General features: G+C 43.2%; 1 protein-coding gene and 2 long non-coding RNA genes across 84 annotated transcripts in view; 1 reads left to right on the top strand and 2 right to left on the bottom strand.

Moving 5' to 3' along the window:
* Positions 1–4,130, bottom strand: LOC126988146 (uncharacterized). Of its 32 annotated transcripts, XR_007741625.1 has the most exons (7): positions 3,990–4,129; positions 3,869–3,929; positions 3,743–3,808; positions 3,566–3,682; positions 3,201–3,504; positions 3,020–3,141; positions 1–2,899 (listed from the first exon to the last, which is right to left on the bottom strand). It is a non-coding gene; the product is annotated as an uncharacterized LOC126988146 (long non-coding RNA). The 32 variants fall into 32 exon arrangements; XR_007741617.1 differs by having other exon boundaries at positions 3,743–3,929; XR_007741622.1 differs by lacking the exon at positions 3,869–3,929 and having other exon boundaries at positions 3,743–3,803; positions 3,985–4,125.
* LOC126988143 (uncharacterized) overlaps positions 3,928–15,086 on the top strand; it is a 12,717-nt gene continuing 1,558 nt past the window's right edge. For 5 of the 50 annotated variants that reach the window (XR_007741556.1, XR_007741555.1, XR_007741547.1 and 2 more), the window contains exons 1-4: positions 3,928–5,623; positions 5,779–14,196; positions 14,350–14,400; positions 14,605–14,757. This is a non-coding gene — a long non-coding RNA (uncharacterized LOC126988143). Of the gene's footprint in view, positions 5,624–5,778; positions 14,248–14,298; positions 14,452–14,553; positions 14,758–14,859; positions 15,017–15,086 lie in introns of all 50 variants that reach the window. The other 45 variants (XR_007741551.1, XR_007741575.1, XR_007741548.1 and 42 more) reach the window with 41 other exon arrangements.
* Positions 7,527–15,086, bottom strand: part of LOC126988142 (ethanolaminephosphotransferase 1-like) — a 25,484-nt gene continuing 17,924 nt past the window's right edge. Inside the window, exon 9 of one of the 2 annotated variants that reach the window (XM_050845982.1) lies at positions 7,527–7,668. The gene's annotated coding sequence lies outside the window, so the exon portion shown is untranslated. The remainder of the gene's footprint in view (positions 7,669–15,086) is intronic. The other variant, XR_007741543.1, reaches the window with a different exon arrangement.

Here is a 15,086-nt window from a genome sequence, read left to right on the forward strand (position 1 = left end):
TCATATTGTACATAGTTTAATTCTCAGCCTCGTCAAACTGGGATCAGAATACATCGCTGGCAGCACCGACGTAAAGAAATATAGATAAACAAAAAGAGTGAGTCATCAAATATTAACAATGATGTCTGTAATGATGGTAATAGGAAAGTAAATCAACACATTAGTCTAAAATAAATACATAAATAAATACGTAATTACATACAAAATTTAAGGTCGCATGTTTCCAGACACAATCGAGAACTTTAGTCTGTTATGCCTCAGTTTTTGTCGTTGTTTTTACGTCAAAGGAGTCAGCTCAAGGAGGGTATTCTGTCCTTCATCTCCCTCACAGTGTTGGTTTACGGGGGAGAGATAAACCCCTCCGGCCAGAACTGTTCCTCACCACACACTCCCTCCACTCAGCGCTGCACGGAAATATTTCTCACCACACTTCTTGGGCGTGTCACAGCCTTGAGGTCGGTACCGTTAAATGCTTTTGGGTCTCACATCATCTGCTCCCAAGGGTTGTAAGGAGCGACTCTTAACTCCACCTCCCTGGCGATGTGTCCGGTGCTATGGTCGCTTCACCCGAGTCTGAGGTGTGCATTATCGTGCGACGGAAACCTGCAGCCACACGGCAAGTCCGATTTTGTGAAAGAAGATACAATTCACTTCAGAAACGCTCATATGTGTGTGCGATATCATCACCATCATTTTGTTTAACGTCCGTGTTCACTTCCTGAGCGGCTGGACGCTTTGTGGCTCTCCTCCATTCTACTCTGTCTTCTGCCCAATGCTCATCCAATCCCATCAATGCCAAGTCTTCCTGTATACACCTCCACTGTATGTGCAATATACAGACAGCAATGATCAATACCACCAATTATAGTAGATTTTGAGTTTGAGGTGATCAGTAGTGTTGCAGACCGCTGTTTTGTTAATAAGTAAGGTTGCTGCTGATATTTACAGTGTGGCGCCCTTCTGAGCCAGCACCAACAATATTAAAACCACCTCCGTCGAATTCCGGCACACTATAACACCGTAACCTTACCTCCTGGATTATTGTCCTCGGCACAGACAAATATGTGTTTCTTAAGTGAATCGTATCTTTTTCATGAAATCGAACAGTGTGCCGTGTGCCTGCAAGTTGCCAATTAATAGTTGTATAATCACACTCTGTCCTGCCTGGGGGTTGGGATGGCATGTTCCTCCCTTCTCCTTTGTTGTTTACCTGCAACAATAAACTATCAATCAATCAATCAATCACCTCAGACTCGGGTGAACCAACTACATGCAGCGCCACCAACCTCTTGGGGCTCCAGTGATAACAACCAGCCGTCTCGTGTCCAGCCTTGGCCATGACACGACGTAATGCAACTCAGTGGACTCTTATTAAACTATATGACTGATGAAGCTACAGAAAAATAGAATAACTGATTTTAAAGCTTATATATGCTACAGAAAAATAGTGTAGATTATGTGAATGATTGAGCTACAGAAAATAAGTATAAAGCAATTGAACTTAACTTACAGAAAAATAGTGTAGATTATCTGAATGATTAAGCTACAGAAAAATAGAGTAACCTATTTTAAAGCTTATATATGCTACAGAAAAATAGTGTAGATTATGTGAATGATTGAGCTACAGAAAAAACAGAATAACTTATTTTAAAGCTTATATATGCTACAGAAAAATAGTGTAGATTATGTGAATGATTAAGCTACAGAAAATAAGTATAAAGCAACTGAACTTAACTTACAGAAAAATAGTATAATTTATTTTAAAGCTTATATTTGCTACAGAAAAATAGTGTAGATTATGTGAATGATTAAGCTACAGAAAATAAGTATAAAGCAATTGAAGGTTTAACTTACAGAGAAATAGTATAACTTATTTTACAGGTTAAGCTACAGAAAAAGTGTAAATTATTTAAATACTTAAGCTACAGAAAAAGTGTAAATTAAAATGCTGAAGATAGAAAAATAGTGTGAATTATGTGAATGCTTAGGCCACAAACATACAGCATTTTACAGGTTAAGCTACAGAAAAAGTGTAAATTATTTAAATACTTAAGCTACAGAAAAAGTGTAAATTAAAATGCTGAACCTAGAAAAATAGTGTAAATTATGTGAATGCTTATGCTACGAACACAGCATTTTACAGCTTAAGCTACAGAAAAAGTGTAAATTATTTAAATACTTAAGCTACAAAAAAAAAAAGCATAAACTCTGTAAATGCTGAGGCTAGAAAAATAGTGTGAATTATATGAATGCTTACACCACAAACATACAGCATTTTACAGGTTAAGCTACAGAAAAAGTGAAAATTATTTAAATACTTAAGCTACAGAAAAAATGTAAATTAAAATGCTGAACCTAGAAAAATAGTGTAAATTATGTGAATGCTTATGCTACGAACATACAGTATAAATTAACTGACTGCTAACGTACAGAGAAATACTATAAATCATTTTACAGCTAACGCTACAAAAAATACTATTCTAATTAAATTACTTCACATGATAACTAGTCTACACTTTGTATCATCTATGTACAGCAACTTGCTAATGACCTTGCTAATGACCCACATGGGAGTAAAATTCAAGTACAGTTGGCCCTTAAATAGTACGGTTTCCAATAGTTCGGTTTTATACGGATTGTCATGGAAGATGTTTTAGGATTTTTAAATTTCCTGCTTGTCGGGAAATTTAAAAATCCTTAAAAATCTTCTTCGAAAATCCACGGAAAACCAAAACCGAGCTATTGGAAACCGTGCTATTTGAAGGGTGACTGTGTATTGTACATACTCAAAGTCGTATTTAGAGGCTTGACTTTGTACATACTCGTGTCAAAGTCGTTTTCCGGGGCTTGACATTTTTTTACAGAGGCGCAAGGGGTTGGATATATCCCTAGACCCAACCTATGATTTTTGGAGACTTTTCCAGGGGTGCAAGGGGTCTGGATATATCCCTCACCCAGCCTATGACTTTGGGTGACTTTTCCAGGGGTGCGAGGGTCTGGATATATCCCTAAACCTGACCTACGATTTTGGGTGACTTTTCCAGGGGTGCAAGGGGTCTGGATATATCCCTAAACCTGACCTACGATTTTGGGTGACTTTTCCAGGGGTGCAAGGGGTCTGGATATATCCCTAAACCTGACCTATGATTTTGGGTGACTTTTCCAGGGGTGCAAGGGTCTGATATATCCCTAGACCCGACCTATGATTTTGGGAGACTTTTCCAGGGGTGCAAGGGGTCTGGATATATCCCTAAACCTGACCTATGATTTTGGGTGACTTTTCCAGGGGTGCAAGGGGTCTGGATATATCCCTAAACCTGACCTACGATTTTGGGTGACTTTTCCAGGGGTGCGAGGGGTCTGGATATATCCCTCAACCCAGCCTATGACTTTGGGTGACTTTTCCAGGGGTGCAAGGGGTCTGGATATATCCCTCAAACCAACCTATGATTTTGGGTGACTTTTCCAGGGGTGCGAGGGGTTGGATATATCCCTCAACCTGACCTACGATTTTGGGTGACTTTTCCAGGGGTGCGAGAGGTCTGGATATATCCCAAGACCCGACCTATGATTTTGGGTGACTTTTCCAGGGGTGCAAGGGGTCTGGATATATCCCTAGACCCGACCTATGATTTTGGGTGACTTTTCCAGGGGTGCAAGGGGTCTGGATATATCCCTCAACCTGACCTATTATTTTGGGTGACTTTTCCAGGGGTGCGAGGGGTCGGATATATCCCTCAACCCGACCTATGATTTTGGGTGACTTTTCCAGGGGTGCAAGGGGTCTGGATATATCCCTAAACCTGACCTATTATTTTGGGTGACTTTTCCAGGGGTGCGAGGGGTCGGATATATCCCTCAACCCGACCTATGATTTTGGGTGACTTTTCCAGGGGTGTGAGGGGTCTGGATATATCCCTCAACCCAGCCTATGACTTTGGGTGACTTTTCCAGGGATGCTAGGGGTCGGATATATCCCTCAACCCAACCTATGACATTGGGAGACTTTTACAGGGATGCGAGGGGTTGGATATATCCCTCAATCCAACCTTTAAATATGGCAGTCTGTTAGTATGTACAGACAATGTGTAATGAGTGTTTGTAATGGTAATACACGAGCCTCTCTGTACTGTGTTTTGCATCCCTTACAGCCTCACACTTGGCCACATGCTGAGCCACACACCAAACCCTCAGTGGCTCGGCACCAAGCACACACTAACACTACCTCTCCCTTTTACAGAGAACACTAACTAGACTGTGAGAGGAACAACCTTGGCGGGGCTTCCTGTTCTGTGCATAGGCTGGTGTTGGTGCTCTCCTGTGGCCATGCTGCTGTGTCTTAAGTTTTCACTACGCCACAAACAGAAGTTGTAGATGATGCCAAGCGCTGAGTCACTGATAAAAGAGGTCACCCACACTGAAGGCTAGGTTTGACCCTCTTCCATTGAGTGCTGGCAACAGTGCACCCAACATCAGCAAGGGTGTGATGGGGTGGAGCTGAGGACTGGTGCTGGAGGGCTGAGAGGAAGCCGCTAGGACTCAAACAGCACTCCAGTCTGGGTTTTAACACTGCCAACCATGACTCACAAGACCCTTCACTGCTGGATGCCGGGACAACGCACACTCACCAGCGCTCCATCACTGCTTCACACAGGAACTCACCCAAAGAAAAAAATAAATAAAGCTTGTGAATCTGGATGCTTAACATAAACAAAACATAACCCGGTAGCAGCGGGGATCGAGTTTCTTAATGGTCCGCCCAACTGAGAAAAATGAGAAAAAATCACCCCTCACACAAACCATTTCATAATACATACATATCAAAGCATTTGTAATCAGATTATGTATCATCTATTTTTGGGGGTTTATATCATGGCACAAATTTGGCCCGTCGCTGCTACACGGTGAAGCCACAAATTTGGCCCGTCGCTGCTAAACGGTAAAGCCACAAATTTGGCCCGTCGCTGCTACACGGTAAAGCCACAAATTTGGCCCGTCGCTGCTACACGGTAAAGCCACAAATTTGGCCCGTCACTGCTACACGGTAAAGCCACAAATTTGGCCCGTCGCTGCTACCGGGTTAACATAAACAAAACTTAAATTCATACCTAAAATAAGTTAGAACGACATCTGAAAAATGACCGACCGCACTAAAACCAGCAGCCGGACCACTCAAGAGATTTTCCCGCGGTGAGGCAACGGGCGGACAGCCGTGCCCTGTATGTGTGTACGTATGTATGTACACACGCTACAACCACAGAGTATTATAAATAGTACACACCAGGGCTGTCCTACCGCCCTAACACTTGGCAAGACAGGAGTATGAACTGAATGGCGCGGCGCTCCAGCAAACCCTCCGCTCAACACACTGGTAACTACACTTTGCAACACTGTGAGGCAGCAACACATAAAAAACAATGTACTACAAGAAACACAAAAATTATTATAGAAACACAACTTGATCAGGTAAAAATGGTGTTATCTGCTTTAAATACCGAAAACAAAATGACCAAATGAAAGATATGGAACACTGGTAACTACACTTTGCAACACTGTGAGGCAGCAACACATACAAAACAATGTATGGAAAACAAAAATGATTATAGTAACACAACTTCATCAGGTAAAAATGGTGTTATCTGGTTTGAATGCTGATAACAAAATGATCAAATGAAAGATATAGAACACTCGTAACTACACTTTGCAATACTGAGGCAGCAACACATACAAAACAATGTATAGAAAACAAAAATGATTATAGAAACACAACTTGATCAGGTAAAAATGGTGTTATCTGCTTTAAATACCGAAAACAAAATGACCAAATGAAAGATATGGAACACTCGTAACTACACTTTGCAATACTGAGGCAGCAACACATACAAAACAATTATATAAGAAACACAAAATGATTACAGTAACACAACTTCATCAGGTAAAAATGGTGTTATCTGGTTTGAACACTGATAACAAAATGACCAAATAAAAGATATGGAACAAAATAACGGAAGTCTTTATAGAAATGTTTGTTAAGTTTATGGAACAAAATAACACAAGTCTATATAGAAATATTTGTTAAGTTTATGGAACAAAATAACAAGTCTATATAGAAATGCTTGTTAAGTTTATGGAACAAAATAACAAGTCTATATAGAAATGCTTGTTAAGTTTATGGAACAAAATAACAAGTCTATATAGAAATGCTTATTAAGTTTATGGAACAAAATAACAGAAGTCTTTATAGAAATGCTTGTTAAGTTTATGGAACAAAATAACAAGTCTATATAGAAATGCTTGTTAAGTTTATGGAACAAAATAACAGAAGTCTTTATAGAAATGCTTGTTAAGTTTATGGAACAAAATAACAGAAGTCTTTATAGAAATGCTTGTTAAGTTTATGGAACAAAATAACAGAAGTCTTTATAGAAATGCTTGTTAAGTTTATGGAACAAAATAACAAGTCTATATAGAAATGCTTGTTAAGTTTATGGAACAAAATAACATAAGTCTTTATAGAAATGCTTGTTAACTTACTAAGGTTCAAGAAGGCTGGTTTTCCCTAACTGAATGATCCTTAACCCAGCAGCTGCGGGGGTCACGTTTCTTAAAGGTTCCTCTAAGCGAATTAATGACAAAAAAAACATCACTCACACAAATCATTATATAATATACATCAATGCATTTGTGATCAATTTATACATACTCTATTTTAGGGGGGATTATGTCATGTCATGGCCCGTCGTTGGTACATGGTAAAGCCACAAATTTGGCCTGGCGCTGGTACATGGTAAAGCCACAAATTTGGCCTGGCGCTGGTACATGGTAAAGCCACAAATTTGGCCCAGCGCTGGTACACGGTAAAGCCACAAATTTGTCTACGCTGGCTGGTACACGGTAAAGCCACAAATTTGGCCTGGCGCTGGTACATGGTAAAGCCACAAATTTGGCCCAGCGCTGGTACACGGTAAAGCCACAAATTTGGCCCATTGCTGGTACATGGTAAAGCCACAAATTTGTCCTGTCGCTGGTACATGGTAAAGCCACAAATTTGGCCCAGCGCTGGTACACGGTAAAGCCACAAATTTGGCCTGGCGCTGGTACATGGTAAAGCCACAAATTTGGCCCGTCGCTGGTACACGGTAAAGCCACAAATTTGGCCCAGCGCTGGTACACGGTAAAGCCACAAATTTGTCCCGTCGCTGCTACCAGGTTAAAGAGAGGGTTCACTGTGCGCCAGATTCACCGCAAAACATCCACATTTACAGCCTAAAGAGAGGGTTCACTGCACGCCACACTCACCACAAAACATCCACACTTACAGCCTAAAGAGAGGGTTCACTGCACGCCACACTTACCACAAAACATCCACACTTACAGCCTAAAGAGAGGGTTCACTGCACGCCAGACCCACCACAAAACATCCACACTTACAGCCTAGAGAGAGGGTTCACTGCACGCTGGACCCACCACAAAACATCCACTCTTACACCCTAAAAAACACATGGTAAACAAAACACAAATACAAATCTACAGTGAGTAAACATAACATCCGAGGGACAGTGCAAAGAATTCTGCTGGTGGGGGCGACCGGCCCTTTAGAAACCATGCAGGCGTGCGCTGCCGACAACCCGACAACCAACACAACCGCACACTTCAAGGCTCAAACAACTGGAACACAAACAATGGCAATGAATATATCAGGTGATGTCGCTGGGTACTTAATTTAATCTAATGGCAGAAAGTTACTAAACAAGACAATTCTGCATGTCAAAAACTCCCTTTCTGAACGGCACACACACAATGGCAGGGAATATTAGGTGAAGTCATTGGGTTCTCATAGGCAGAAAGGTACTAAAAAGACAAGTCCGCAAGTCATAACTCCCTTGCTGAATGGTACACAAAGATCGGCAAGGAATATCAGGTGATGTTGCTAGGTACTTATCATCTGAAAGTTACTAAAATGAAAATATCGCATACCAAAACTCCCTTACTGATCAGCACACAAAGAACAGCAAGGAATATCAGGTGATGTTGCTAGGTACTTATCATCTGAAAGTTACTAAAATGAAAATATCGCATACCAAAACTCCCTTACTGATCGACACACAAACAATGGCAGGGAATATTAGGTGAAGTCATTGGGTTCTCATGGGCAGAAAGTTATTAAAAAGACAGAATCACATGCCAAAACCTCCTTGGTGGTCGTCACACAAAGATCGGCAGGGAATATCAGGTATGCTGGGTACTTACTATAGGTAGAATCTCATCTATCGCCAGAAACTTACAAAAAAAAGACAGTATCACACCCCAAAACTTCCTCAGTGAATGGATGGTGTTAACTCATGCCTGCTAAGGATAGTCAGATCAGGGATGGATGTGACATGAAAAGCCATCATTTGTAACGCCACTCAACTACCAAAACCTCTAACCTTCCTTGTATCTGTCTCCACTTGCCTTCAGGATCTCTTTCTAATACGTACACAAAGAACAGCAATAAATATCAGGTGAAGCCAATAGGTTCTCATAGGCAGAATCTCGTCTATCGGCAGAGTTACTAAAAAAAGAGTCGCATGCCAAAATTGCCTGGGTGAATGGATGGTGTTATCTCGTGTCTGCTAAGTAAAGTCAGATCAGGGATGGATGTGACATGAAAAGCCATCATTTATAACGCCACTCAACTACCAAAACCTCTAACCTCTCTTGTATCTGTCTCTACTCTGCTTCAAGGATCTCTTTCTAATACGTAACGCCACACTTTCTCATGCCTCATACTAAGCTACACGGTGCCAGGCCTCGGTAAAAAGTAAGTATGCGAAGTTAAAAGGGCATTTCACACTGATTGCAAGGGGTCTACGAAGTCTATGATAACTCCACACACACTTTCTCATGTCTCATACTAAGCTACACGGTGCCAGGCCTCAGTAAAAAGTAAGTATGTGAAGTTAAAAGGCCATTTCACACTGATTGCAAGGGGTCTACGATATCTATGATAACTCCACACACACTTTCTCATGCCTCATACTAAGCTACATGGTGCCAGGCCTCGGTAAAAAGTAAGAATGTGAAGTAAAAGGGCATTTCACACTGGATGCAAGGCGTCTACGATGTCTATGATAACTCCACACACACTTTCTCATGTCTCACACTAAGCTACATGGTGCCAGGCCTCGGTAAAAAGTAAGTATGTGAAGTTAAAAGAGCATTTCACACTGATTGCAAGGGGTCTACAATGTCTATGATAACTCCACACACACTTTCTCATGCCTCATACTAAGCTACACGGTGCCAGGCCTCGGTAAAAAGTAAGTATGTGAAGTTAAAAGGGCATTTCACACTGATTGCAAGGCGTCTACGATATCTATGATAACTCCACACACACTTTCTCATGCCTCACACTAAGCTACACGGTGCCAGGCCTCGATAAAAAGTAAGTATGTGAAGTTAAAAGGGCCATTTCACACTGATTGCAAGGTGTCTACGAAGTCTATGATAACTCCGCACACACTTTCTCATGTCTCACACTAAGCTACACGGTGCCAGGCCTCGGTAAAAAGTAAGTATGTGAAGTTAAAAGGGCATTTCACACTGATTGCAAGGCGTCTACGATATCTATGATAACTCCACACACACTTTCTCATGTCTCACACTAAGCTACATAGTGCCAGACTCGGTAAAAAGTAAGTATGTGAAGTTAAAAGAGCATTTCACACTGATTGCAAGGCATCTACGATATCTATGATAACTCCACACATACTTTCTCATGCCTCACACTAAGCTACACGGTGCCAGGCCTCGGTAAAAAGTAAGTATGTGAAGTTAAAAGGGCATTTCACACTGATTCCAAGGATGACATCTATGATAACTCCAGACTTTCCAATGTCTCACACTACGCAGGCAACACGGTGCTAGACCTGGTCATTTTAGCGCCGGGCAGACCTAAAGAACCAGTCAACCGCTTGCACAGTCAACACAACCCCGTGATCAGCTTGGGGTGGGTGTTGTTCTTCCTGTGTTCCCCTGACGGCAATGCAGCTAATCGTGCCCTATGCCTCGGACACGCTGCCACATGTACGCACTCGACACCACACTCCCTGTCTTTCCTACAATTTGCAAGAGAAATAAAACAATCTATTACGTGCATCTGAAGTGACTGATGTTCTAAGCGTTGTGAGAAGCAAGCCTCATGTGACAGCCTCTTACAGATCGGTGAAGCAGATTAGAAATAAAACAATCTATTACGTGCATCTGAAGTGACTGATGTTCTAAGCGTTGTGAGAAGCAAGCCTCATGTGAAAGCCCCTTACAGATCAGTGAAGCAGATTAGAAATAAAACAATCTATTACGTGCATCTGAAGTGACTGATGTTCTAAGCGTTGTGAGAAGCAAGCCTCATGTGACAGCCCCTTACAGATCAGTGAAGCAGATTACACTCCAACCATTTCAAATTAGTCCGTTTGGCCGTTCGATTCCTTGGGTCCTTTCCTCCCCTCTGCTATGCCACACAGCCCCAACACCTATTTCCCCCTCTCATATATGACCTATAGCTAACATATGAGAGGAAGGGACAGGTGTTGGGGCTATGTGGCGGAGCAGAGGGAAGGACAGGACCCACAGAATCGAACCCCCAAACGGACTATTTGAAATGGTTGGAGTATATTCGGCCAGGCAGGGAGAGAAGCAGGAGGATGGTCATGCACTGAAACACACTAGTAGAAGCAGGAAGCCTCCATATGATCACCCCTTCACAGATTAGCCGGCCAGGCAGAGAGAGAGAGAAGCAGGAGGAGGATGGTCATCAGCATTGCCAAATTATCGTATTCACCACCTCATCTATTACTTTTAAGCCACAAACTCTCGTACTTACACAAATAACGATAGGTAATTGAAGTTAGCGTTAAAACTCCTATTTACTGATGTTTGTTTATTTGTTTTTTGCATTCGTTATTGGTCAGAAACTACGGAAATGCAATGCGATGATGTTGATGGTCATGCACTGAAAACCACGAATAGAGGCAAGAAGTCTCCATGTGACAACCCCTTAATAGATCAATGAAGCAGATTAGCCGGCAGATAATGGACATGCAAGTGGGTGGCGGAGGGAAGAGAGGAAGACCCAGGACGAGATGGAAGGACTGTATCGTGGCAGACAGCAGGGAGAAGAACTTGGACATGGAAGTGCGTGGCGGAGGGAAGAGAGGAAGACCCAGGACAAGATGGAAGGACTGTATTGAACCTTGGACCTTGAAGTGGCATAGGACAGGGTTAGATGGAGGAGACCCATCATGAACAGCGACCCCATATAGAAATAGGGATACTAATGCTGTGGAAGAAGAAGAAGAAGAAGCAGATTAGCCGGCCAGACAGTGAGAGAGAGAGAAGCAGGAGGATTACCATGCACTGAAAGCCACTAGTATAAGCATTAAGGGTTGTTAAGCCCACATAGAGTGCAGAAATCAGGTGTTAGTAATACACAGCGTTGACAGTTCCAGTGAGGGTGTTTATTGTACACAATGTAGTAGTTACAGACTGTACTCGGCAGCTGGCACACACTCACAACCGTTGCCACATGCTCCCACTACAAGAAGGTGCGCCTCACGTGTCTCTCGGCCCCTACTGATCTTTGACATGCTCCCACACCCTCAACAGACGCGGCACCACAGTGGAACATGCGCCCCTTCACCCCGGTCACTAAACAGAAGCTGGAAAGTTTGGTTTAGTCGGCGCAACATCTGTGGTCATATGCCGGAGAGAGACAGGAGGAGAAGGAATTATAGGAGAAGGGAACAGACTCCAGGAGACGGGACACAACCCCCGATTAATACCTGGTAGTCACTAAACAAAAGTTGGAAAGTTTGGTTTAGTCGGCGCAACATCTGTGGTCGTATGCTGGAGAGAGACAGGAGGGGAAGGAATTATAGAAGGGAACAGACCCCAGGAGACGGGACACAACCCCCGATTAATACCTGGTACCCATTCACTGCTGGGTGGACAGGGGCGTATGGTATCAGTCACTAAACAATGGCGACCACCTTCACATAGCCTTGGGGTCGGGACTGAAGGGCAAACCTGATGCGGACACGAACAACTCGGAATTGAATTTTTTGTAGCTGGTAAGATGCCAAAACTGTACTTTATAGAGTGTGTGTGTGTGTGTGTGTGTGTGTGTGTGTGTGTGTGTGTGTGTGTGTGTGTGTGCAACCATTAAGTAAGACGTGAAAGATTCTGTATGTACAGGTGTAAGTGGTAATGGAAGATACCTTTAAGTCTTGGGTCCGTCACAGCACAGACAAGGTAACGACAATTCTTCAGGTGTCTTTTAAGTACACGGCTCAAGGCATGACGCAATGGCTGGCTTGGGGCGACACACTGGTGCAGCAACGAACAGCTGATCGCACCGCTCCCGGCACCGCCAATGATAGTCCTCACGCTGCAGCAATAGCCTGGGTCCCTTACCTCCCTAACCTGTTGGTGTCGGATGCCTGAAGTAGCCGCTGCACTGCTCAGCGTTCAGTATTATCAACCAAGTGTAATGTCTTGGTGATAGTGTATTCTTTATCCCTTGAGGACAGAAGTAGGAAAGTTTCGTTTAGTCGGCGCAACATCTGTGGTCATATGCCGGAGAGAGACAGAAGGGGAAGGAATTATAGAAGGGAACAGACCCCAGGAGACGGGACACAACCCCCGATTAATACCTGGTAGTCACTAAACAAAAGTTGGAAAGTTTCGTTTAGTCGGCGCAACATCTGTGGTCATATGCCGGAGAGACAGAAGGGGAAGGAACTATAGGAGACAGGAACAGACCCCAGGAGACGGGACACAACCCCCGATCCCTTGAGGACAAAATATGTGTAAAAGCCTAACCAGAGAGTGTGTCGGCAGGTGCTAAGAGCCGCTGCCTTCCTTGATTGTATTTGATTGTTACTGCGGAGAGTAACCGAGAGGAAAGGACCCGCGGAATTGAATGCCCAAACGGACTATTTGAAATGGCTTGCTTATAGTTACAGCGTGAGGCTCCGAGTGATGAGCGCCATGCCACCAGACTGGACCAGAACCACTTGAGCATCGATGGCAAACTCTCGAACTCAGCCTCCTATGTTTCCTGATTTCTGACCCCAATACAGGTAACTCTCGATTTATGCAAGTTTGGTTTACGCGTTTTTTAAATAACGCAGGGTCCAAAATCCAAATAAATGTTTAATTTACACGTTTTTTTCACTTATATGCAACCCCAATAACTGGTTTCATATGTAGTTATTGTTAAAATGGTTAATTATTGGTGATTTTTGGGAAAGTTGGAAAGTTTCGTTTAGTCGGCGCAACATCTGTGGTCATATGCCGGAGAGAGACAGAAGGGGAAGGAATTATAGGAGAAGGGACACAACCCCTAATTAATACCTGGTACCCATTCACTGCTGGGTGGACAGGGGTGTAGGGTATCAGAAAAGCTGCCCAAATTTTTCCACTCCGCCCGGGAATCGAGCCCGGGCTCTTTCGGTTGTGAGCCGAGCGTGCTAACCACTGCACCACGAAGCGCCCCGGTGATTTTTGGGAAGAGTTATAATTCAGAAACCAGTAAATAGGAGGCTCTGAGTACGATAATCTAGCATCGTTGCATTTGAGTAAGAGCAGGTGCTTGAGCCGAGGTTATTGAAGACTCAGAGAAGAGAGTTTCCTACTGAAAACAACAACAACTCCTTCCTTGAGCTTAAAACGTTGCCTTAGCTAAGTAAACAAAAGACTAGCAGAGGGGTTCTCCTCCTCACTCGCCGAGACCTACACTTAGGGGAGCTACGTACTTGTGGTGGAGAAAAACCATGCTGCCAAATCAGGAAAAACTGCAGTACTATCCTTAAGTTTGTTGCGTCCTAAAATAAGTATGAAGGATGTGTGCAGACTATTCTGACTAGATTACAGGGCGGGTCCACAGCCCAACCCAGTGACTCGGTGCGTGCCTCAACCACCACTCAGAGCTTGGTAGTTTTCTTACACGGCGCACAAGACTAACGAAATGACAAGGTTCTGACGCCAAACACTATACAAGAGGTTTCCGTACAGCCTTCAGTGACTTACAGAACACCAGACAGACATGACAAGGTTTCCATACAGCCTTCAGTGACTTACAGAACACCAGACAGACATGACAAGGTTTCCATATAGCCTTCAGTGACTTACAGAACACCAGACAGACATGACAAGGTTTCTGTACAGCCTTTAGTGACTAACAGAACACCAGACAGACATGACAAGGTTTCTGTACAGCCTTTAGTGACTAACAGAACACCAGACAGACATGACAAGGTTTCTGTACAGCCTTCAGTGACTAACAGAACACCAGACAGACATGACAAGGTTTCCATATAGCCTTCAGTGACTTACAGAACACCAGACAGACATGACAAGGTTTCTGTACAGCCTTTAGTGACTAACAGAACACCAGACAGACATGACAAGGTTTCTGTACAGCCTTTAGTGACTAACAGAACACCAGACAGACATGACAAGGTTTCTGTACAGCCTTTAGTGACTAACAGAACACCAGACAGACATGACAAGGTTTCTGTACAGCCTTCAGTGACTAACAGAACACCAGACAGACATGACAAGGTTTCCATATAGCCTTCAGTGACTTACAGAACACCAGACAGACATGACAAGGTTTCTGTACAGCCTTTAGTGACTAACAGAACACCAGACAGACATGACAAGGTTTCTGTACAGCCTTCAGTGACTTACAGAACACCAGACAGACATGACAAGGTTTCTGTACAGCCTTTAGTGACTAACAGAACACCAGACAGACATGACAAGGTTTCTGTACAGCCTTTAGTGACTAACAGAACACCAGACAGACATGACAAGGTTTCCGGACAGCCTTCAGTGACTTACAGAACACCAGACAGACATGACAAGGTTTCCATATAGCCTTTAGCAACACAGAAAACCAGAGAGACATGACATAAGAGGTTTCCATATAGCCTTTAGCAACACAGAAAACCAGAGAGACATGACATAAGAGGTTTCCATATAGCCTTCAGTGACTTACAGAAAACCAGACAGACATGACAAGGTTTCCATATAGCCTTCAG

Source organism: Eriocheir sinensis, chromosome 68, assembly GCF_024679095.1.
Source record: "Eriocheir sinensis breed Jianghai 21 chromosome 68, ASM2467909v1, whole genome shotgun sequence".
Taxonomy (NCBI): Eukaryota; Metazoa; Arthropoda; class Malacostraca; order Decapoda; family Varunidae; genus Eriocheir; species Eriocheir sinensis.